A 26963-nucleotide genomic window follows, 5' to 3' on the forward strand; every position below is an offset into this window, starting at 1 on the left:
ATCTTAATAGTCACCTCTTTCAAAACTCTGTGATATAGATATTGGGCCACAATTTTATGTCCATTGAAGACAATACACTTCCTACTTTTAAGTATTTTTAAACAATGGAGATAAAAATGTTAAATATTTCCCAAGATTATAGTTCTGCACATTTGAGATTATTCACAGCTCTGCTGGCTGTGTCCCTATTGCAACAAATCACATTCACCCACTTACTGACCTACACTGATTCTCGATTGAGCAAAACATTAAAACCTCTCCTTTGTTTTCTTATCTCTCCATTGCCTCAATTTCTCTGATATTCTCCAGCCCTACAGTTCTCCCAAGGTATCTGTGCTGCACACCAACCACTTCCAGCCTCTTGATTTTAATCACTCCATCATCAGTGGCCCAGTCTTCAGTTGCCAAGACTAAAAGAACCAGAATTTCCTCCCTAAAATTCTCTGCCTTTCTCTCTTTCCTCCATTAAGACCCTCCTTAAAACTTACCTTTGACTCAATATTTTGTCTTATTTTGTTTGATGACATTCCTTTGAAGCACATTAGGGTAGCTTATTACATTGAATATGCTGTGAAATAGCGTTTTTCTCTCTCTCTCTCTTTCCTCCCTCTCGCTCTTTCCCACTGCCTGCCTCTCACTCTGTATTCTGTACCTCTCTCTCTCTCTCTCTCCCTCACTTTCCCTCAATCTTTGGAACAAACATGGAACGTAGAACAGTACACAGCACAGGAACATGATGTCTGTGTCCATCATGCTGCCAATTTAAATTAATCTCATCTGCCTGCATATGATCCATATCCCTCCAGTCCCTGCCTGTCCATGTGCCTGTCTAAATGCCTCTTAAATGTTGCAATCATACAGTATCTGCTTCCACCATCTCCTCTGGCAGCTCATTCCAGGCATTTACCACTGTGTAAAAAAACTTGTCTCGTAAATCTCCTTTAAACTTCCCCCCTCTCACCCTTAAAACTACGCCCTCTAGTATTTGACATTTCCTCCCTGGGGAAAGGATCCTGAGTGTCTACCCTTTCTATGCCCCTCATAATTTTATAAACTTCTATCAGGCGCCTTTGTCTGTCTCTGTCTCTAATCGCCTGTCGTTATTTCTGTCTCTATTACTCTATCTCCAGCTGGGTGTCTCTTTTTCTTTGTCCCTTCTTTTGAAATGTCAGGTTAAAAAAATAAATCTTGGATTGTGGTAACCAATGAGGAGACAGGCACAGGCTGCCACAGAAACAGAAAAATCTGGAAACACTCAGAAAGCCGGGCACCATCACTGGAAAGAAAAACAGAGTTAAAGTTTCAGGTCAAAGACCCTTTGCTGGAATTGGGAAAGAGGGAAACAAAACAGGCTAGTTTTAAGTTGCAGAGAGAGTGAAGGAGAGTTCGATAGAACAAAGGGAATATCTCTGATTGGGAATAAACCGTTGGTAAAGCCACCTGGTTGATTGGTTAAATCGGGTGATGAGAGAGAGTATAGACAAAGGAACAAGGAATAGCTGTGAAAAGCAGTTCTAAACTATAGGAGAAATCACCAGCAAATTAGGCACTGTTAACAGAGAAAGGCTGAGTTAATGTTACCATGGATAACTTATAACAGAATGTAGGAGATATTATTAGTAAGTTATAGAGACATAGAGTCATAGAGTAATACAGCACAGAAACAGGCCCTTTGGCCCATCTGGTCCATGCCGACCACAGTGTCCCTTCTGCTAGTCCCAGTTGCCCATGTTTGGCCCATAACCCTCCAAGCCCCTCCCCTCCATGTACCTATCCAAATGCCTCTTAAACGTTGCAATTGTACTTGCCTCGACCACTTCCTCTGACAGCTCGTTCCAGGTACTCACCACCCTCTGTGTAAAGAAGTTACCTCTCAGGTCTCTTTTAAATCTCTTCCCTCTTTTCTTGTATCTGTGCCCTAAGTTTGCAGATGATCTGAAAATTGGTGGTGTTGTTAATAGAAAGGTGGGTAATCATAGGTTCCAGGGTGATATTGATCGGTTGGTAAAGTGGGCAGGGTAACGGCAGAGGGAGTTTACTCCAGATAAGGTGATGCACTTTGGGAGGACCTAATAAGAGTAGGAATTACACAGTAAATGTCGGGCCCTAGGGAGTAACGAGTAATAGAGAGTCCAAGAATTGCTGAAGGTGGCAGCACAGGTAGGCATAGTGGTATAGAAGGCATATGAGATACTTGTCTTCATGAGCCAGTACAGAGAATATAAGAACAGGGACATTATGGTACAAATTTGTAAAGCATTGTTTAGGCCACAGATGGAGTATTGTGTGCATTTCTCATCACCACACTGTAAGAAGGATGTGATTACACTGGAGAGGGTGCAGAGGAGAGTCACCAGATGGAGAGACTGGATCAGCTGGGTTTGTTTACCTTGGATTGGAGGAGGCTGAGAGACGAACAAAATAATGAGGGCATAGATAGGGTAGATAGAAACTTTTTTCCCCACTGACGCCAGAGTGTGGCAACTCGTTGCAAGCTGCTCTCTACAGATCTACTCATTACCCTTACTATAATCGTTCTACACCTTTAAATTCAAACTCTATGTCACTAACTATTACCTCTCGCTGTCTTGGTGAAGCAGCCAGCATAATCAAAGACCCCACCCACCCGGGACATTCTCTCTTCTCTCCTCTCCCATCTGGCAGAAGATACAGGAGCCTGAGGGCACGTACCACCAGGCTCAAGGACAGCTTCTATTCCACTGTGATAAGACTATTGAACGGTTCCCTTATACAATGAGATGGACTATGACCTCACGATCTACCTTGTTGTGACCTTGCACCTTATTGCACTGCACTTTCTCTGTAGCTGTGACACTTTACTCTGTACTCTTATTGTGTTTACCTGTACTACATCAATGCACTCTGTACTAACTCAATGTAACTGCACTGTGTAATGAATTGACTTGTACGATCAGTTTGTAAGACAAGTTTTTCACTGTACCTCAGTACAAGTGACAATAATGAATCAATACAAATAGAGGGCATAGGTTTAGGGTAATGGGTACGAGGTTTAGAGGAGATCTTTTTCACCCTGGAATGCAGTGCTTGAGGGGGTGATGGAGGCAGAGACTCTCACGACATTGAAGAGGTGTCCGCATGAACTCTCGAATTGCTAAGACATTGAACGCAACATATAAAGTGATTGTAAATGGGACGTATAGATGGTACTTAATTGTTGGTACGGACGGTGCTAAAAGGCCTATTTCTGTGCTGTATAACTAGCCAGTTGTGACACAGATAACATCTGCAAAAGATTGTTGGTCTTAGCAGAAGAAGACACAGAAAACCTCTTGTAAATAATGGAGGACTACAGGTCTGAGGAGCTCAAAGAAATTAATATTAGTAAAAAACAGTATTAATGGGACTGAAAGGCAATAAATCCCCAAGACCTGATGACCAGCACCCCAAGGTTTTGAAGAAGGTAACTGTGGAGACAGTTGTTATCTTGTTGGACTGACGGGTTTTGTCAAAGTTCAACTTAGTTCCTCCGATTAAAACTTTATTCCTTGATAAGCAGCAAAAACCCAAAACGCACTTCTCTTTTTTAAACTTCAGTCAAAGTTTGATCATTCCCTCAGCATTTCAGATAAATTTCTCTTAATAAGATCTCTTTATCAGTCACATGTACATCGAAACACACAGTGAAATGCATCTTTTGCGTAGATTGTTCTGGGGGCAGCCCACAAGTGTCACCACACCATAGCATGCCCACAACTTCTGAACCCGAATGTCTTTGCAATGTGGGAGGAAACCGGAGCACCCGGAAGAAACCCAGGCAGACACAGGGAGAATGTACAAACTCCTTACAGACAGCGGCCGGAATTGAACACGGTTCGCTGGCACTGTAATAGCATTACGCTAACCACTACACTGCTTCTATGTCTTGTTTCAAAACATAGTAAATAATTCTGAATGTATTAAATCCAATTCTCTGACTGATGGTCTTAAATCCAAAGTGTCACAATGCTGTGTGTGCACAGGTAAGGAAGTACTTAAATCTTGAAGACACTGGACCTCTTGCTGCATCTCTTCCAGTTCCAAAGTCAACATCACCCATTAAAAAAAGAATAGAATCTATTGTGGCTCAGATTAAGGGCCCAGGGGGTTAATTCATTCTATTAAAATTAGGTACTTGAACAAAGGAGCTCCAGGTAGAAGTGTTAACCTCTCAACAGGTTTTCCATTGCAGCAGTATTTCAATTTAGGGAATAAGGTTGTAAACCTCATTCTTTAGTGCTACCTTCTGACTTTTTGGAAATTGTGCAGAATCAATATTGATCCAAAATCAAATAGAACATTAGAAGCCACAACTTAAATCTTTGTTAAATGAAGATGACAATATTTAAGATTACACCCCATTTGTTCTCAACTACTTCCCAAAATGCTGATTCAAATTATTCACTAATTGCTAGTTTTTAAATATATGGGAATCTGATATCCAGAATTTGAAATTTGCACATAACTCACAACAATAGCTTGAATTACACATAATCCATGTGGAATGTGTGTCTCTTTCCATCCAATAATGATCTAGCTTTAAGAGAAGTTTGAATAGGTACATGGATGAGAGAGGTATGGACGGCTACAGTCCGGGTACAGATGGATGGGACCAGGCAGAAAACCAGGCCGACATGGACTAGATGGGCCGAAGGTCCGGTTTCTGTGCTCTGTGACTATGACTGTGAGATCAATACTTATTGCAGATAAGTGATGAACAAAAGAAAGGTGGACTGAAAGAAAGGAAGCATGAGCTTTTTTAATGAACCTGGTAAATTACAGTTTGTTGCCAATCTTTCTTCAGATAACTGGAAAAACTAAATTCCACTGGAAAGCAAGTAATTCTCAACTTTGTACAAAGAAGATGTAAATGAACATGTCCAACTATAACAAGATTACAAATGTTAATGGCTCTCAGCATAAGCATGGTTTATTCTGAACCCAAGCAGTAGATAGGTGGAGCCTCACAAAGCTTGCATGTTCATGCTGTTTATTAAAGGGACACTACTGTTTATTTAACAAACACCCGCTCTCTCTCTCTCTCACATGCGTACACACACACACACACACACACACACACACACACACACACACACACACACACACACACACACACACACCTCTCTCTCTCTTGTGTAAGAGGAGGTACAAGTCTGAAAACCCACACTCAACGATTTAGGAACAGCTTCTTCCCCGCTGCTATCAAATTTCTGAACGGTCCATGAACCCATGAAACACTACCTCATTATTCCTTTTTTTGCACTACTTATTTTGTAATTTATAGTCATTTTATGTCTTTACACTGTTACAGACTCAGTGAAAGTCCCTTTAAGATAGAGAGTGTGTGTGTATGTGTGTGTGGGGTGTGCTTACGTCAATAGAAGATAAAGGACGTAATGACGTTGTTGAAGAAGAGAGAGGGAAGGGAGAGAGACACCAGCCTGCTTGTTTTCTCTATCGATGGATGAGAAACAATAACTGTGTTTGCTACTGAAATCCATGTATGGAAGTTGGAAGTAATCCGGTGGAGTTCACTTTGTTGCTGACCTGTAGAAGGAAACAGGTATTTGTGTGGACGACCACGATTTGGATGCTTTTCGGGGTGAGGAAGTCACTACCGAGTAAACGCTGAAGTGTCGTTTGGGTTCCATCGTGGAACATTTGGATTTCGTATTTACGCTCCCTATGTTCTCTACATCTACGTCTTATCTTCTGACAACGGTGGTTGTTGAAGAAGCCCTTGCTCATGTTTCACCTTATGGCTTGCGGAACTGAACTTTAAGAACCATTCCGGAACTTGGAGTTTGGGACTTTGTCACACACACACACACACAAAGAGTTTAGTTTTGGGGTTAACATTCGAGGTTTAACATTTTTGAATTCTAACATACTAACATTTTTACTTTTATTTTACGTATTATCATAAGTAGAAATTAATAAAATAGTTTTTAACACTGAATCATGCTCAGTGTGTTTCTTTTGTTGCTGGTTCGTGACAACACGGTACTGTTGCCGCAGAACAACAAATTTCACAAAATATAAGTCAGTGATAATAAACCTGATTCTGGTTCTCTCTAAGGTAAGACAGATACGGCAATTTAAACCACCACCATTCACACTTCTGTGCTGGGAGTCACTTCTCCAGCCTCCTTTTCATTTAAATGTTGTTTCGATCTCTCTGTCTGCTTTTACATCTTTTTTTTCCTGTGCTTATAAACAAAGTGAAGAGACTTCCTCCCCTCATTCCCTTGGACTTAATTTCTCTGCTGCAGCCACTAACTCAACTTTATTTGGTTTTTCTGTTCAACTGGGGCTCTTACCCCTTTGTTTTACCCTCTTTGAATCTCAATGATTGTGTATGAATTTACTTCCTTGCCCACCTTTCTGATCCAATGTTTGTTGGAGAAAGTTTTAAAATGAATGATACTCACCACAAAATTGTCCCACCCTCAGAGAGGGTCGAGCAAATCCTGCGATTGTCCCTGTTGTTGTGGGACCTCATCACCATCCACACCCTGCCATAATCAGTTGAAACTCCAAATTCTTCGTTCACTGATTTGACTGAGAACGTGCAAGAAATCAACCCAGATATAGAGCTCAGGTATAGAAAAGTGAGAGCGGATTTACTTAAAACATATAGGAAGGGTGGTGCCATGTGGATTAAGGATTGTTAGGCGTGAGACATCCCTAGGAGTTATGTGGATAGCAGCCATTAAAACAAACAAGGATCAGTCTTTAGTCTAGCACAAGGTAGCTGTATGAATACACACCAGAGCCATCTCAATACAGTGGTAACAGAAGGCTGCTTAGGGTATCTGGATTCTCAGCAAAGGTGTTTGAAAATGCAGAGGTGTCTTGTCAGTTGAGATATACTCCCATTGTAAATATGAAATTCTAGGAGCTATCTGCCCACAACCAAAATATTGAAATTAAAACTGTATTTAATCACCTGTTGTTATCTTTATGCTTGAAGAGTAAAACTTGAAGAGTATAAAGGCATGGTAGTTTAGTGGTTAATGTAAGGCTTTACAGCGCCAGCGACCCGGGTTCAATTCCGACCGCTGCCTGTAAGGAGTTCGTACGTTCTCCCCATGTCTGCATGGGTTTCCTCCGGGTGCTCCGGTTTCCTCCCACATTCCAAAGACGTACAGGTTAGGAAATTGTGGGCATGCTATGTTGGTGCTGGAAGCGTGGCAACACTTGCGGGCTGCCTCCAGAACACTCTACGCAAAAGCTGCATTTCACTGTGTTTCGACGTACATGTGACTAATAAAGATATCTTATCACACCCTGATCAATAGGCTGAATGAAACATTGGCAGGGAGAAAAATTAAAATATTTCCACGCACAAGTTGTTTACAGGAGGATAGGTGTGGCAGTTATCTAGCACAACTTTACTATCTTTTGGCAGTCCTTTATCCGTAGATTTTTTTTATGCCTGATACAAAAACATAATGAAAACACCAATAAAAGTTCCTACGCTCATCCAGGCGTTACTCAGATTTATAATCAATGGGGAGCCGAGAGAGCCCTTTGAAACATCTTGGCTTTGAATACTTCCTGTTAACAAGCAAATTTACTCAATGAATTCCTGCAACATTTGTGCACATAAACGTGATTACGATATCTTTGCTTTGTTTGGAAGGTTGTGTTTGGAAGGTTGTGTTTAGAAGGTTGTGCTTAGAATGTTGTGTTTGGAAGTAACTTCTATACTCAACGCCCTTGCTGATGAAGGCCAGCGTGCCAAAAGCCTTTTTCACCACCCTGTCTGCCTGTGACTCCATGTACTGTACTCCGAGTTCCCTCTATCCTACAACACTCTCCAGGGCCCTGCCGTTCACTATGAAAGTTCTACCTTGATTTGACTTTCCAAAATGCAACACTCCACACTTATCTGAATTAAACTCTATTTGCCATTCCTCAGCCCACTTACCCTGCTGATCCCCCTGTAATTCTTGATAACCTCCTTCACTGTCGACAATACCACCTATTTAGTGTCATCTGCAAACTTACTAAACATGCCTTGTACATTCTCATCTAAATCGTTGATATAGATGACAAATAACAATGGGCCCAGCACTGATCCCTGGGGCACACCACTAGTCACGGGCCTCCAATCCAAGAAACAACCTCCATTCTGAGAAACAACCTTCCTACCATCAAGCCAATTGTGTATCCAGTTGGCCAGCTTTCCCTGGATTCTATGCAGAAGAACTGTTTAAGCTTTGTGCTTTGTGATTTATTGTTGAGGAACCAAGGTTGAATTCTTCCATAACATCATAATTTTCAAATGTTTCCAGTCTTTTATGTATTTCCAATTTCTGTTTCAATGTTAGAACAACAAATTTCTGCTTCAGAGACACAAGAGATGCTGGGATCTGGAGCAAAAAAAACAAATTGCTGGAGGAACTCAGTGGGTCGAGCAGCATCTTGTGGAAGCAACAGGATAGTTGACATTTCTGGTCAAGACCCTGCATCAGGACCAAGAGTGTAAAGCGGAGATAGCCAGCTTTGTGCCTTTGCTGGGACTATTCTTAGCCTACATAGTGGAGAGATGGGAGAAATAAAGTACTGTTTATGAAACACATTTGGAACCAACTGCCAATTGAAAGCACACACGAGGGACTGAGGGCGGCTGTGGTGCTGTAGGCTGATGGGACACAGTGCATGAACAAAATCGCAACAGAAACTGCAGCGCCAAATTCAAGTTTATGTTTTTGAAAAAAATTTATGTAGTTGCTTAACATTCTTAGAAATGTCTAACTATGCAAACTTCCTGAGGTCACCACTGCTGTACGGCGCTCCGTTATCCACCCTCACTCTCCTCAGCAACAACATGAAGACCAAATTACGCTTTGAAATGTTGCATCCATAAACACAGAACTGACAATTCCTATGAGAGGGAACCTACTCTTGTCACAAGCAATTGATCACCAAAATATCAATCTGAAAACCAATGCCAATGTTAACCTCTGGCCCTTTGGGTGGCACTGACATTTGTATCAGTTCTTGTAGATTTGACATTGTGGCTGTTTGATAAATTGGACATTTGCTGATTGTTTTGAACCCTACAATTTATTCCTGGGAACCATATCTTCTCTCTTCACCATTGTTTAGTGTTTGCAATTCCTTGATGACCAGGAACAATGTCTATAATGCATTCCATTAACAATTGCAGGATGACATAGCAGGTATCTTGATGGACAGAATCAGAGATCGGGTGCAGCCGTAAATTTACTACAAGTCTTGTGCAAACCTTGCAGTGCATGTGTGACACGTCTAGAGGATGCATGTTCTACGGCCTGTTTCAGTCTTTGTATCTGAACTGCTATAAATGGAGTAAGAGCCCCTTCTTGCTTCTCTGTAGCCTTGCTTTTGCTGGGAACCATCATTTTGGGTACTCCACATACACCCACAGAATCAATGTGTACTTCTTTGACCCATTCTTCACGACAAGTAACATTGATCGTAGGCACTGCATGAGTGACCCCTATGATGTGCAGAGCCTTGCTGTGTTAAAACTCAGAACAGTAGCATGCTTATCTGAGCCTACAATAGAACATTGTGTGAGGACATTTGCAACTAAGAGGGTTTGAGAAGTGCCCAACTACAAGAACATCTCCTTTCTGATTTGGGCTGTGAAGATTGACGAAGATCTGATTATTCATCATGTTGACTGATACATCTGTATCAGCCACTGCATTTGTCTGCGAGCTGCAAATGTCAACTTCTACCCAAAGCCAAGTGTTCTGACGAGGACATTGAGTGACAAATGCGCACTGAGAATCATCAGAGCTGCACAAAAACAAAACAGTGCAGTTGCTGGACATCTGAAATAAAGATAACATTTCTAGAAATACTTCATAAAAGGTCATCACCCTGAAATGTTAACTTTGTTGTTCTCTCTACAGATGCCGTCCAACCTGCTGAGAATTTCCAACATTTACCCTTTTTGTTGGTGACCTCCAAAACATTTTCAATGCTTAGTAACATAGAAACATAGAAAAACGACAGCACAGTTCAGGCCCTTCAGCCCACAAAGCTGTGCCGAACATGTCCCTACCCTAGAAATTACTAGGCTTACCCATAGCCCTCTATTTTTTTCAGCTCCATGTACCTATCCAACAGTCTCTTAAAAGACCCTATCGTATCTGCCTCCACCACCGTTGCCGGCAGCCCATTCCACTCACTCACCACTCTCTGAGTAAAAACTTACCCCTGACACCTCCTCTATACCTACTCCCCAGCACCTTAAACCTATGTCCTCTTGTGGCCACCATTTCAGCCTTGAGGAAAAGCCTCTGACTATATACCCGATCAATATCTCTCATCATCTTATAAACCTCTATCAGGTCCCCCCTCATCCTCATTTGCTCTAAGGAGAAAAGGCCGAATTCCCTCAACCTACTTTCATAAGGCATGCTCCGCATTCCAGGCAGCATCCTAGTAAATCTCCTCTGCACCCTTTCTATGGCTTCCACATCCTTCCTGTAGTGAGGCGACCAGAACTGAGCACAGTACTCCAAGTGGGGTCTGACCAGGGTCCTATAAAGCTGCAACAATACGTCTTGGCTCCTAAATTCAATTCCCCGATTGATGAAGGACAATACACCATATGCCTTCTTAACCACAGAATCAACCTGCACAGCTGCTTTGAGCGTCCTATGGACTCGGACCTCAAGATCCCTCTGATCCTCCACACTGCCAAGAGTCCTACCATTAAGACTATATTCTGTCATCATATTTGACCTACCAAAATGAACCACTTCACACTGATCTGGGTTGAACTGCATCTACCGCTTCTCAGCCCAACTTTGCATCCTATCTATGTCCCTCTGTAACCTCTGACAGCCCTCCAAACTATCCACAACACCCCCAACCTTTGTGTCATCTGCAAACTTACTAACCAACCCCTCCACTTCCTCATCGAGGTCGTTTATAAAAATCACAAAGAGCAAGGGTCCCTACAGATCCCTGAGGTACACCACTGGTCACCGACCTCCACGCAGAATATGACCCTTCAACAACCACTCTTTGCCTTCTGTGGGCCAGCCAGTTCTGGATCCACACTCAATGCCCCCTTGGATTCCATGCCTCCTTACTTTCTCAATAAGCCTTGCATGGGGTACCTTATCAAACGCTTTGCTGAAATCCATATACACTACATCTACTGCTCTCCCTTCATCAATGTGTTTAGTCACATCCTTAGAAAATTCAAATCAGGCTCGTAAGGCAGGACCTGCCCTTGACAAAGCCATGCTGACTATTCCTAATCATATTATACCTCTCCAAATGTTCATAAATCCTGCCTCTCAGGATCTTCTCCATTAGCTTAGCGACCTCTGAGGTGAGACTCACCCGTCTATAATTCCCTGGGCTATCCCTACTCCCTTGAATAAGGGAACAACATCCGCAACCCTCCAATCTTCCAGAACCTCTCCCATCTCCATTGACGACACAAAGATCATCGTCAGAGGCTCCGCAATCTCCTCCCTTGCCTCCCACAGCAGCCTGGGGTACATCTCATCCAGTCCTTGCACTTATCCAACTTGATGCTTTCCAAAAGTTTCAGCACCTCCTCTTTCCTAATATCTACATGCTCAAGCTTTTCAGGCCACTGCAAGTCCCCACTACAATCCCCCAGATCTTTTGCCGTAGTGAATACTGATGTAAAGTATTCATTAAGTATGTCCGCTATTTCTTCCGGATCCATACACATTTTCCCACTGCTGCACTTGACAGGCCCTATCCTTTCGCATCTTATCCTCTTGCTCTTCACATACCTGTAGAATGCCTTGGGGTTTTCCTTAATCCTGCCCGCCAAGGCCTTCTCATGCCCCCTTCTGGCTCTCCTAATCTCTTTCTTAAGCTCCTTCCTATTAGCCTTATACTCTTCCAGATCTCTAACATTACCTAGCTCTCTGTACCTTTTGTAAGCTTTTCTTTTCCTTTTGACTAGATTTATTACAGCCTTTGTACACCACAGTTCCTGCATCCTCTCGTGATTCCCGTCTCATTGGAACATGCCCATGCAGAACTCCACACAAATATCCCCTGAATATTTGCCACATTTCTTCCGTACTTTTCCCTAGAACATCTGTTCCCAATTTAAGCTTCCAATTTCCTGCCTGAGAGCCTCATAATTCCCTTTACTCCAAATAAACGGTTTTCTAGTCTGTCTGTTCCTATCTCTCTCCAATGTTAACATAAAGGAGATAGAATTATGATCACTATCACCAAAATGTTCACCCACTGTGAGATCTGACACCTGACCAGGTTCATTTACCAATACCAAAATCAAGCACAGCCTCTCCTCTTGTAGGCCTATCTACATATTGTGTCAAGGATCCTTCCTGAACACACCTAACAAACTCCACCCCATCCAAACCCTTCACTGTCTGGAGATGCCAATCGATGTTTGGGAAATTGAAGTCCCCCATCACAACAACTCTGTTATTCTCACACCTTTCTAGGATCTGCTTCCCTATCTGCTGCTCAATATCCCTGTTACTATTGGGCAGCCTATAAAAAACACCCAGTAAGGTTATTGACCCCTTCCTGTTCCTAACCTCCACCCACAGAGACTCCGTAGACAGTCCCTCCACGACGTCCACCTTTTCCGCAGCCATGACACTTCCTCTGATCAACAGTGCCACTCCCCCACCTCTTTTACCTCCCTCCCTGTCCTTTCTGAAACATCTAAAACCCGGCACTTGAAGCAACCATTCCAGCCCCAGAGCCATCCAAGTCTCCATAATGGCCACCACATCATATCTCCAAGTATTGATCCAAGCTCTAAGCTCATCCACCTTGTTCACAATACTCCTTGCGTTAAAATAGACACACCTCAAACCTGTCTGAGCACGTCCCTTCTCTATCACCTGCCCATCATACCTAATACTAGCTTTCTTTACTTGAGAGCCAAACACCTCTTCCCCAGTCTCCAGTTCGGATCCCACCCCCCAACAATTCTAGTTTAAACCCTCCCCAGTAGCCTTAGCAAACCTCCCCGCCAGGATATTGGTCCCCCTGGGAGTCAAGTGCAACCCGTCCCCTTTGAATAGGTCATACCTGCCGCAAAAGAGGCCCCAATGATCCAGAAATCTGAATCCCTGCTCCTTACTCCAATCCCCCAGCCACGCATTTAACTTCATCCTCATTCTGTTCCTATACCCACTATCACTTAACACAGGCAGTAACCCGGAAATTACTACCTTTGAGGTCCTGCTTCTCAACTTCCTTCCTAATTCTCTGTAGTCTTTGTTACATACTCTGAGGAGTCCTGATGCACAGGGTTCACTGAAGGACAAATTTCCTTGTGTGAGTTTTTCACACAACTCACACAGTTCCCCCTCATTAGAACATTGCTCACTATGAGGATAGCAGCCACCACACTGAACACAGGGTCTTGAGTTCTGCTGATTTCGATGCTGCTGATAGTTGTCTATGGACAGTTTTGAGCAAGATGTTGAGTCCTGGGGTATCATTTCTCTTCTGATCCATTCCCAAGAGCAATTTGCAGTCTTATAACCTCAACTGTTTTACTCACACAATGAGCTTGCTAACTCAAGTAACTTGGACAGTTTGATATCATAATTAACACTTTCTAATGAAGTTGCTTTCATTTGTATCCTTCATAAAATGGTATTTATAGCTCTCGAACCAGAACAGAAAATTCACCTATTGCAGCTTTGTCTGAGACACTTGCAATTTTGATCCATACTTTGTTTGCTTCTTGGTTTGTGTGAAGGAACACAATTGCCTTGTTTATCCCATTCTGCTGTGGGGTGAAATATGAAGTCAGTGAAGTGTCTGCCTCTACCAGTTGTAGGTGATGATGCTTCATAAATACCCTGTATTTCTGGAGGACTCTTTCTTTGATATCATCAGTGATTCCAAGTCCTGTCATTGTCTCATCAGTCCTGTGAAGCTGCCTTTTCCAGAGGGACTTATCTGAGCTCGATGGACATCAAATGAAACAACATTAGACGGGGTCATCACTATAGCAACAGTATTTGAAAGCAGTTTCGGTGCACTGACTGTGCTGAATCTAACTGCTTCCTTAAGCTATATATTCTCAATGCGGGTTGGCTTGTACAGACTCTGAATAATTCCACTTGGTTAGAGTTCTGTCCCCTTGACAGCAGGTGCTCAGCTACAGACACAACATGCATGGGATCAGAACCCTGATTAACAGTAAATATTTAAAGGACATCCTGGATGGTCCTTGAACACAAAACATTCTAAGTGACAGCAACTGAACCTGCAGCTTGTTCATCTTCATCACCAACATAAACAATGAGGGGAAAACCTCCCCGTGTCTGTGTGGGTGCTCCGGTTTCCTCCCACATTTCAGAGACGTACAGGTTAGGAAGTTGTGGGCATGCTATGTTGGCGCCGGAAGGGTGGCGACACTTGTGGGCTGCCCCCAGAACACTGTGTGTTTCGATGTACGTGACTAATAAGGATATCTTATCTTAATTAGACAGACTCACTGGTGCACCACATAGAACAAAAAGCTGCTTTCTTTGTTTCCATGCCCAGGAAATGGGCATTCTCAGAATTATGTGCAGTCGTAAAGAGAATACACACACAGGTCTTAGAAAGGAAAAGTACAACAGAGGGATTGAATGTTCCTGCTGCCGACTTCACTCAGCCTCCACATGTTCCCGTCGAGAGTCCGGTGTTCAGTGCCATCCAGGTGTTGGTATTGGTTTATTATTGTCACTTGTACCGAGGTACAATGAAAAACTTGTCTTACAAACCAACTGTACAGGTCAATTCATTACACAGTGCAGTTACATTGAGTTAGTACAGAGCCCATTGATATAGTACAGGTAAAAGCAATAACAGTACAGAGTAAAGTGTCACAGCTGCAGAGAAAGTGCAGTGCAATAAGGTGCAAGGTCACAACAGGGTAGATCGTGAGGTCATAGTCCATCTCATTGTATAAGGGAACTGTTCAATAGTCTTATCACAGTGGGGTAGAAGCTGTCCTTAAGTCTGATCCTTGTCCATTCTGAACAATCATGATCCACTGACTCCCATGGCAGTGACGATGTTGCAATTTTTAAAGGAGATCTTGATATGTCATGAGGGGCATATATAAGGCGAATAGTCACACTCTTTCTTCCTAGTGTAGGGGAGTCAACAACATGAGGGCACAGGTTTAAGGTGAGAGGGGAAAGATTTAAAAGGGACCCAAGGGGCAAGTTTTTCACACAGAGGCTAGAGGAGGTGGTAGAGTCGGGTACAATTACATTTAAAAAACATTTGGACAGGTACATGGATAGGAACGTTTTAGAGGGATATGGGCCAAATGCAGGCAAATGGGACTAGCTCAGGAAGGCGACTTGTCAGCGTAGACGAGTTGGGCTGAAGGGCCTGTTTCCATGCGGTATAACTATGTGACTCTGTGACTCAAAGACTCCATAACATCCTTAAAACATAAGTATTGGAGTGATTTATTATCCATAAAGAAATGACACCTACAGTAAATATCAGTGAGTAAATACATGCACATGGAGTGGATGTGATGAATTGCTTATGTTGGATTGAGCAGAGGGCTATCTCAGCACTGGCCATAGATAGCAATGGTCTTCTTGGTTTCCTTCTTAGATTTCATCTTCAGGAGTGGATCGAGGTGTTAAGCCAAGAGCAGCGTTAGTATAACCTCAAAAAGGCTGATGCTTACATATCTGCCTTTTACCCTCTTAGTTTGATTTTAATTACTCTATAGTGAGGGTCTGGTAAATGCTCCCCAGCACTATTCTAATTACCTCACTCTATTAATAAACCAATCGGAAACCTGACAGGTACCCTAACCAGAGTAAAACTCCACTGATTGATCACGTTTGGGACTTTGGGGGTGTTGGACTAATCGGATGTAATATCCCAAAACACTTTCAGTTCACTTTTTTTTAAAAAAGGTGTTACGCAGTAGCATAACATTTCCAGGGAAGTGAAGGAAACAGGGCTCAGTAAGTTCAAGAAAATGTGGGATAGGGGGACCCAGTATGAACCATCACCCAGATGCCAGAGTGAGCCAGATACTGAACACTCAGAAAACAGATTATTGGTTATACTGTAATTCCTCCTGATGAGGCAATGTGGTCCTGATAATAAAGTCATCAGTAAGGTAATCTTCAACCTTATTGGAGTGGACGTGTGGAAACTGAGTTTCCCAATTCTTTTCCCCTTTCAGAGTTTGATTTTACAATTTACAAGGCAGACGGCTGGGAGCTATAACTCAATAGCTTCATGAAGGTTGTGTGTTATACCTTCTGCAGATACTATCAGTGGTACTGCTGCCAGTTAAACTACTTCCCAATCACTTAAACCTTTATCAAATCACAGATCCCCAACTTAGTTGATAGTTTTGTATACAAACTTTCCTCAGCCTGGGCGGAACATAATTTCTCAAGTCGACTGACTGGATGGACTGACTCGTTGGCCGACTGCAGCCGGCTGCCACGGACTGCGGCAGTAGTGAAGATCAGCTCTCCCGCTCTTTGTCCGCAGTGGTCGATGCCCCATCAGCCCTGCTGGTCTGGTGGTTTGAGTACAGGATGCACTGTCCATACCTTGTCTTCATTTGCTCTCTCCTCAGGTAACTCCTGTGAACTTTGATAGATCCACAGGGCTTCAATTTGTCAGTTGGCTGTCCTTCACCGCTAGAAAACAGAGCCTATGTGATTCTACACTATATTCTACATTCTGTTTTCTTTTTACTACCTTGAGGTACTCTGGATGGCATGCAAACAAAGCTTTTCACTGTATCTGGCTACATGTGACAATAATAAACCAGTACCAGTATTTTTCTATACTTTTCCTTTGAAAGTTTTATTTCCCCATTTAACCATTTATATTCTGGAGCATATTTGTTTACTTGATATATCTTGTTAAGAAAACTCCTTCAGATAGGACCACTCTATAGTGCAACTAACCCAACTGAGCTGATTGCCTTGTCCGGTAGTACCGAACCAGGGTCTCCCTTTCTGACACATCGATATCCTTTAATAACTTGGCAATTCAAGTGCTTGTCTATAGTTTCTGCCCCCTCAGGCAGAATGCTCCAGATTCCAACCACCTTCTGGGTGAAAAAATTCTTCCTCAGATTCCCATTAAACCTTTCACCCTTTACCCTAAGCCCATGCCCTTTCGCTTCAGATCTCACTGCTCCGAGAAAAAACTTCCTCCTGTTTATCTATGCTCATAATTTTGAATACCTTGATCAGGTCTCCCTCACCTTCCTCCACAGCTGATCCAGTCTCTCCAACAGAACTGAAACGTTCCATCCCAGGCAACAAAGAGTCATAGAGCAATACAGCACAGATACAAAACCCTTCAGCCCTCCCAGCTAATCCCATTTTCCTGTATTCAGCCCATATCCCTCCAGGCCTCTCCCCTCCCAGTGCCTATCCAAGTGCTTCTTAAATGATACTATTGTACCTGCCTCAATCACTTCCTCTGGTAGCTCGTTCCATATACTCACCACCCTCTGCATGAAAAAGTTACTCCTCAGGTCCTTAGGGTGAGAGGTCTTTTCCCTCTCACCCTAAGCCTATGCTCCCTTAGTTTTGGACTCCCCTACCCTGGGGAAAAGGCTGTTACTGTCCACCTTGTCTATGCCTCTCCTGGTGAATCTCCCTTTTACCTCTCCAGTATCCTTACTATAGTGTGGTGATACCTGGGCAATTTTCCATATTGTTAGGGAGATGCCAGCATTGTAACTGTACTAGATTAATTGGGCAAGAGGTGAGGATAAATCTAAAGCTCAGGGTCTCCCAACTGGGATTTGTTTGGATGAATAATCTTTGTGTTACAGTGTTGAGCAAAGAGCAAGCTCACAGAGAACCCAAATGTGGCACACTGGTACAAGACAAGTCGGGATGCTTCCTCAGAACCAAACACAGGTAGCAGCTGGAAGGAATCTTGCCTCAGGGATCTGAGGTGGGGTCCCAACACGAAAACTGGATATCCTAAGAGGAACAGTGAAACCAGGACTGCTCTAGAGTTGACAACTCTAAGCAGCCAGGAGACAACATATACCCAAAGGTTGACCAATATTCTGGCAACTAGTGCTAGAGAAACCCTGGTACTTATGCTAGGCCCCTGATGGGGCTCAGGTGTGTATCGTTATGCAATTAGTCATGCAGGGAATCCATGTGCTGCCCAACAAGTCTTCATCAATGGAGCAAAATCGAGGCCAGTACTCGGAACCATGACTCTGTTGTTACAAGTGCTAAATAATAGACAATAATTAGTTACCATGAAAGGTCTGCTAAACCGCCCTTTCTAAAATGTGACAGTTTCCAATGTGGAATATAGATGTCAATCATCAGTGATCCCGCCTACACAGTGGGGCTCACTGATGTCTCAGCTCGGGTTCATTTCAAATCAGTGATCCTCAAAACCAAAGAGCTCAGCTCTGCTTCTTCTAATTTTATCTCACACCCCATCTGTTTGCAGGTTAGTCCACTTCAGAAGCTAACATATGAGCAGCAGCTGATAGAACTGCTGCCTCACAGCTCCAGTCAACCAAATTTAATCCTGACCTCTGGTGCTGTCGGTGTGGAGTTTGCACGTTCTCCCTGTGACTATATGGGTTTCCTCTGAGTGCTGCAGTTTCCTCCCACATTCCAAAGACATGTGAGTTGGTAGGTTAATTGAATACTGTAATTTACCCCTTGTGTATAGGTGAGTGGTAGAATCTGGGAGGAGTTGATTGGAATACAGGGAGAATAAAATGGAACTGGTGTAGGATTAACTTAAAATGGTGCTTGATAGTTGGCGCAGACTTGGTGGGCAGTGCTGTGTGATTCTTTGACTCTAAGAAGGTTATCAAAGCCCTGACTTCAGTCTGTGGTTAATCCTGGAAGGTTTGAGAAGTGCAAATGACACATTAACATTGAGAGTTTTTCCAATTTCTTGTTTTCCTTCAATTTCTTAATGTTATACTTTATCATCATGTGCCTGAGAGGGCATAATCAAAATGTACTGATAAGAATTATCAGGCCAAATCCTTAACATTTAAAACATGAGGGTTTCATGAGGCAGGTTGCTTAAAGGAAGTGGAATCCTCGACCATCAGTATGTTGGGATTTCCTGCTAAACAGATTCCATCATTACCCGCAGCTTCAATGTTAAAATATCTGGTGAAGGACACAGACACTTTTATTGGAGCAGAAATGAATTCCTCATCCACTAAACTAGAAATATTCACTCCTGAATTCACTGAACCCAAATGTTTGCTCTTTGACAACTCTTGTTCAGTAAAGCTCAAATAATTAACTTTCTTCATCTGAACCTAGTGTTGCTGCCTTTCGCTGGCAGGACGGACAGATGCCTGTGAGGACAATTGAAGCTGGAGGCACTTGCAAAGAGGGACCTTGGTGAAAATGTATCTTTAAATCTTTTCCATCTTTAAGTTCTCTGGATGACGAAGTTAAGGTGAACTGAGGAAGTTTGGTGATCCGCTAGTTTTATTTTATAAACAACATAAGAAATATAAATTTTATGAAAATTTTATAAAAATTAAAAAATATAAAATAAATGTAATGTAAAACACCATCTGCAATCCTGCTACAATTGACATATGGACATGCGCATGATTGGTTCTAAAATAGTAACATCAAATCCCGTTCTTTCCCAACATCCTGATAAAGGTCACGGTCCTTATTACTGAATAACTAATTAACGTGGTGGTCAACAAGAAGGATTATAGCATCAGGTGCACTGCAGGATAATTGGAGTGGATGGAGAAGAGCATGGAAAAACATCGACGGGTGAAGATGAGATGAAGAAAAACTGTGCGCAGAACTTTTTCATGTGATCAAATTGCCTGCAAATTGTTTTACAGTGGAGTCAGAGAGTTAGAAGCATGGAAAGAGGCCCTTCGGCCCAACTCTTTCATGCTGACCAAGTCTATCCAACCTAGTCCTATTTGCTTGCATTTGCCCCATAGTCCTATCAAACTTTTGTATCTAAAACTCCGATGATCCCCTATCCAATCATTTGGAAATCCTGATGGTTTAGCATCTGTCTCACCTGGTTTGGTTTGCTCTCCCTTTAAACTCACAGGGTTCCTTTTCTCACGCTCCCTTTAAGCTGATTAAAGCTCTGTTCCCACGTTCTCTTTAAACTCACAGGGCCCCCATTCCCATGCTCTTTTTAAACTCACCAGGGCCTTGTTTCCCAAACTCCCTTTAAATGCCTCATTACCATTGTGTAACATCTGAAAAAAAAGTGAATTAAAAGTTTGTTGGGTATTAATTGGAGCGAGATCCAATAGTCTGGAAAATCTGCCAGTCCGGCACCATCAAAGTCCTGAGTGTGCTGGATTATTGAAGTTTTACTATGTACAGGTAACTACAGTGACCATTTCCTTCCAATAATTTCATGTAAAGAGTTGAACTGTTAGTTAATCTTTATCTGCAGCCACAGATTACTGAAGATATATTGACTAAGTTGCCAGAAGATATACGACCTGTCTTTGAACAGTATTGGAATAACTTTAATGCTCACTTGAATCTTAAAGGCCAGTGGAGAGGACCTTGATTCTGCATCCAATCGGAATGATAGCGCCTTTGATAATGGAGCAGTCCAGCAACATTACACAGCCTGACTTGTGCACTACAGTGATAACCTGTGGTTTCTGACCTGAAGCTGAATGTCAGTGCTAACTTAACAAATCATCAATTGAAGGTGGAGCAGTCAGGTTAGGAGCATGTGTCTCTGTCAGCAGTAAAATGAAGCCCATGCCTTCCCTATAACACAGGAGAATTTGGAGCATAAAGCTGCATTATGGACTGTGGAGGTTGTGCTGAGACACCATTAAGATTTTGTCTGATGACTGTTTAGCAGGAAAGTTGTACCAAAAGCTATAATTTTCAGGGAACTGATGCACTTCAGCACCCAGAGTATGTGACAGGCATCAGATTAAGTTTGGAGCAGAAATTCTCTTTCCAGAATCAAAATTAACCCATACAAACTTTGATTTTGTCCTGATGACCTGGGTGCAGTGCAGAAAGCAAAACAATTGCAGAGATGAAGAAAGCCAATACCATGAAAGGATTTATTAGCAGTAACAAGCAATCTGTAATCCATCCATTAACAGTGAGCCAATAGAAATTGAAGATAAGGGCCGGTGATGAGCGGTCTTTGCACAGAGGTGTAAATCTGAGTGATTAGTGGTTTGCATAGACTGGGGCAGCACAGAACAATGAGGGAGTCCGGTACATCATGGTGTCCTGGAAAGAACAGTAGGACAAGGATGGCACTGGACCACAGTTCACCTCTTCCCACTCCCTGCCTTCATAATGTCAACAATTCCCAAGACACAAGAGACACAAGAGACTACAGATGATAGAATCTGCTGAAAAACAAACTGCTAGAAGAACTCAGCAGGTCAGGCATCATCCGTTTTGGGTTGGGACCCTGCGTCAGGACTGAGTTCATAGAACATAGAACAGTACAGCGCAATACAGGCCCTTCGGCCCACAACGTCGTGCTGACCTTTAAACCTCGCCTTAGACTATCTAACCCCTTCCTCCCACATATCCCCCTATTTTAAAGTCCTCCATATGCTTATCTAGCAATCTCTTGAATTTGACCAATGTACCTGCCTCCACCACCACCCCAGGCAGCGCATTCCATGCCCCAACCACTCTCTGGGTAAAAACCCTCCCTCTGATATCTCCCTTGAACTTCCCACCTATTACTTTAAAGCCATGCCCTCTTGTATTGGGCATTGGTGCCCTGGGAAAGTTCTTCCATCAGTTTTTTTTTTAATTTGCAAAGCTGTCTCATCCAAGGCATGGGTGCATTTAAATCTCAAGTGTTTCTGCTCCTTCACTTACTGTGCTGGCATGTCCTGTGAGCAGAGGTAATGCTGTACAAACAGTGACACCCAGAAGACTATCGCCCATCCTGGTGTGCATAACAACATGGACAAACGTCATACAAAAGGCAGTGGAGATCTGGAAACCCCTCTGCAGGAAAGCTCATAGACTGGAGGCCAATTGAAAATGTCACTCTTGAGACTGAGAGGTCTTAGTTGGATGAAGGTTACAGAGCTAAGGCAGGAGTCAGTATGCACATCAGTGATGCTTGCCTTCATGGCTAGGGGCTTAGAGTCAAGAAGTCATGTTGCAGTTGTATAAAACTTTGGTTAGGTTGCGTCTGGAGCATTGCATTCAATTCTGGTCGTCCCATTACAGGAAGGATGTGGAAGCTTTGGAGAGGGTGCAGAAGAGGTTCACCACGACGCTGCCTGGATTAGCGTGTATTAGCGATAAGGAGTAGCAGTTAGCGTAACGCTATTACAGCGCCAGCGACCCAGGTTCAATTCTGGCCACTGTCTGTAAGGAGTTTGTACATTCTCCCCGTGTTTGCATGGGTTTCTTCTGCGTGCTCCGGTTTCCTCCCACATTCCAAAGACGTACGGGTTAAGAAGTTGTGGGCATGCTATGTTGACGCCGGAAGCGTGGCGACACTTGTGGGCTGCCCTCAGAACACTCTATGCAAAAGATGCATTTCACTGTGTGTTTTGATGTACATGACTAATAAAAATATCTTATCTACAAACTTGGACTGTTTTCTCTGCAGTGTTGGAGGCTGAGCGGAGACCTGATAGAAGTTTATAAGATTATGAGAGGCATAGATAGGGTAGACAGCCAGAATCTTTTTCCTCAGAGTAGAAATGTTGAATACTGGAGGGCATAGCTTTAAGGTGAGAGGGGGTAAGTTAAAAGGGGATGTGCGGGGCAAGTTTTTTTTACACAGAGAGTGGTGGATGCCTGGAAAGCACTGCCAGAGGTAGTAGTGGAAGCAAGACATGATAGCAGTGTTCAAGGGGCTTGTAGGTAGGCACATGAACAGTCAGGGAATGGAGGGATATGGATCATGTGCAGGCAGAAGTTTAATTTGGAATCATGCTTGGCGCAGACGTTGTGGGCTGCAGGGCCTGTTGCTGTGCTGTAATGTTCTATGTCTATGTTTATGATCTAAGTGAATGGCAGTTCAGGGTGAAGGGCTGGAATAGCCTATCCTGTTTCCAGGCCACGTGGCCACATTCTGCTGGAATAGAATTTCCAGGGTGTGTTCCCTGAACGTGATTCAAGATTAGCAGTTTACTGGTTGCAAATTTAAATTCACTCCAGCTGCCAAATGGAAGTGTGTGTTAACTGAGCAATGAGCTGTTTGGTTGCCTCACTGCTTTGTATATAATAATATATTGAGGGTATTGAAGTCATTGCTTGAGTACATGATCTAGCGACTTTGCCTTAATGCTTAAAAATGTCCTGGGTCTCTGCTCCCATGTGATTGACAATCAGAGTGACCGCACCTCCCACTTTTACACCCTCCTTGCAGTACAATCTCTATATCATGCAGGTTTTCCTCGATCCATGTGCACTTCAATTTCACTTCGTGGCATGTGACTGAAATTACTGCAGCTTTCTGGGAAATTGAGCCCGCCTTTCCATTCTGAGTAAGGCTGTGTAAGTAGCTGAAATCACAACAGAATCTCCCTCTGTTGCCATAATGCCTTGGCGTGTGGATAAATCATACACTGCACCACTTCCACAACTATCCTGGGCTCTTGCATTACATCCCTTCTGACATCCTAGTTCAGAGCAGTGACTCTGGCAGACACCAGTGGCTGGATTGTTATCACATATTGTACAATGCTGAGGTAACCTCGGTTTGAGTACTTACTGAATGCTTTACTGCAGCAAGCTGGTAATCGTTTCTTGAACAAGTAATGCACAGGCAGGCCACAACCAATTCCAGAGTTAACAGGGTCTGAGTAGAGGGATGTGATCACAATGAAGAAGCATACCAAAGAGAAGATCATAGGAATGAAGATTGGAACCTATGAAAATTGAATATTCCACACGTCCTTATTTTGCTTTGTTGTACAGACAGTTTAAAACTCCTCATTGGGGGCTGCTAGCGCCAGTGGTTCACACTTTACCCCTGGTATTCAGGTTCAAATGCAGCCAAGGCCTGTGCAGTGCATATTTCCTCCAGTGCATGATTGTAAGGATCCCTCAGTAACGAATGTGTCCGATCTAGATACTTCCCTAAACCCCAAACTTTCTGGCTGACCTCACCGGATAGTGAGTGAAGCACGAATCCGGGGTGACCATCCCCCTCTCCACCTCCCTTGCTGTTGACCCAAGTAACTGATTCAGCCCAATAAATCAGGTATCGTTTGCCTTTCACAATTCCGAGCTGAAGCTCTTTGATTAACCCAGGTCTTTCAAAATGGGAGTCAACTTCCATGAGAGAGTTATTCAGACCTAACTCAGTGATCTAGTCCACAAAACATGGAAGGTCAGAAGCAAAAGTACCCGAGGGGAGATGAAGAGAGATGCTTTTGCACAGCAAGATTATTTTGCTCTGGATCACACTGTCCATAGGTTGGTTGGAATAGATTCAGTAGTAACTTTCAAAAGATAATTGGGTTTTAGCTTGATATATAAGTATTGTAGTGTGGGCAGAGCCAAGGATTGGAATTGGATACCTTTCAAAGTGCCAATGCAGGCCTGATGGTCTGAATGGGCTCCTCCTATAATGTACAAGCCCAAGATTTTATGAAGGGATGGTCTTTGTCACATTTCCAGATACCACGACTATGCTGTGGGGTGTCAATCTCTGTAAAACAAAATAGTAGGCAACTAGATTGTTTAGGAGGTTGTTTAGGATAAAGCCAATACCTACAGCAGACCTGAACCGGCAACGTTATAGGATGCTAAATCTCTCACAACATGCTGCAAATCTGAAACTACACTATGCATCATACGTTTAAGATCATCATTAATAAATCCAGTGAGGAATTCAAACTACTGTCTTTCTCCAGGAGTGGTGAGAATGTGGAGCTCTCTTATCACAAGGACCGTCAAAGGTGAAAATCACAGATTCACTTGAAGGGAAAACATTTTAAGCAATAGTTAACAATAAGCAATATTAGGCAAGACAAGTGGGTAGGTTTTAAGGAGCATCTTAAAGAAAAACAGAGGCTCAGGGGGGAATTCCAGAAACCGGGGCATTTGAAGCATTATGCCAATGGTAACAAAATTAATATCAGGAATGCGCAAGTGAAGAAGACTGAAGGAACGAAGAGAACTTGGACCATTGAGGACAGCAGTAAGTTCCAGGGAAAAGGAGGGTAAGGACATGAAGGGATGAGGACACAAGAACGATAATGCTAACCTGAAGGCATTGTCAGACTAGGTCAGAGAAGCAGGGTGATGAGCAGCCGTTCAATGAGCTGAACTTTATGGACTTTGGAATATGGGAAGCCACCTAAGGAGAGGACTGAAAAAGTCAGGTCCAGAGGGAGTAGACACATGAGTGAGGACTGCAGTCCCGGATGAGCTGAGGTGGACCAGAGAGATGACGTTGGGAAGATGGTAGTAAGTGGCTTGATGATGGTCCAGCATGTGGTCAGAAGCCCTTCTCAGAGTGAAAGAGGGTGCCGAAATCTGCTTCAGATGTGAAATGGATAAGCACGAGGGAGAAAGGAACAGAAGGCCATAGCGGTGATGTACGACACAGCATAAACACAGATATAGTGCAGTTAGCCAAGTGCCTAATTCTGGGCTGTAACATTCTCCGTAACTCTACGTAGCACACAACGAACCTAGTATGGTCCCTGAAGATCATTGTAAAGTTGTATGGTACCTTAAATGGTCGATGTAACTCAGGTTTGGTGTCGCAAAGTTTTATCATTCCAATTACCACCAGGCGTAACAAGAACCAGTTCGAGAAGCTGATAGCAGTCAGCAAGTTATATATGTCTCCGGTGAAGATCATCAGCAGTATGCCAGGGCACTAGGAAATAAGAGAGACAGTTAAAACCCATGACTGTGCTGCCCTATTATATTCCTGAGTTAGACACTGATGTACAAGGCAGGCAGTTTAGATAAAGAAAATGCTGGAAACACTCAGTAAATTGGGCAGCACGTGTGGAGAAAAACAACCTCAATATCAGGCTGAAAACCCTCTATTTCAACTGGAAAGAGAAAGCAAGTTAATTTTCAGTTGTAGAGTGAGTGGGGAGGGAGGTGCAGGATGAAGCTTACAGCTTATCAAAAATAAGAAGGGAAAGAAGAATCCCTGAGGGTGAAAAAGGGAAAAGAGACAGACAAGAGGTCCCTTTAGACACTTCTCTTCCAGGAAAACCAACCTTGAAGAAGTTTGGCTCGTCTCTCTGATACGGTTTCCAGAGTTCAATGTTAAGGCCTTCTGGACTCAATATCAAATTTTACAACCTCAGGTCACTCACTTTCCCTCTCTGTATCAGAACTGGCCATTTTTGCTGTTAGTTATCCATCTGTGATTTGGGTCAGTCTTCCTCTCTCCATTGTCACAGCCTGACCTGCAAGGCATGTCCTATAGCTTGCATTTCGCAAGAACATCTTTACATTCCTTTCTTTGCTTTTTCACTCTCTAACTGTCCTAATTTCATGAGCCTCTGTCCATTTTCACCCTTCTCAGTGCCCCCATAAGTCCATTGACCAGATGACCTCTACAACTTATCCTTAAGGCATCCCTGACCTCATCCTTCCAGTGATATCTGCCCATCCATCCCTTCCCCACTCTTTCTGCAGCTTAAAGCCAGCTTGTTTTCTACCTTTCCCAGTTTTAAGGAAGGGTCTTCGATCTGAAATGTTAACTCTGTTTCTCTTTCTGCAGAATCTCTCTGACCTGCTGAACCTTTCCAGCATTTTCTGTTTTTTATTTCAGATTTCCAGCATCTGCAGGTTTTTGATTTTCATTTACAGGGGATGAGATATCACGTGGTCCCCAAGTACTTCAGGGAATTTGATGGGATTCAGCTCCCAACACTGGATTATCTACAAGTGCTCGCTGATATCATTATGGTGAATTATTATAAACTGGGGTAAGGGAGGAGACCAGGTTTTTAATTCATTTTT

This window comes from Pristis pectinata, chromosome 15, assembly GCF_009764475.1.
Source record: "Pristis pectinata isolate sPriPec2 chromosome 15, sPriPec2.1.pri, whole genome shotgun sequence".
NCBI lineage: Eukaryota > Metazoa > Chordata > Chondrichthyes > Rhinopristiformes > Pristidae > Pristis > Pristis pectinata.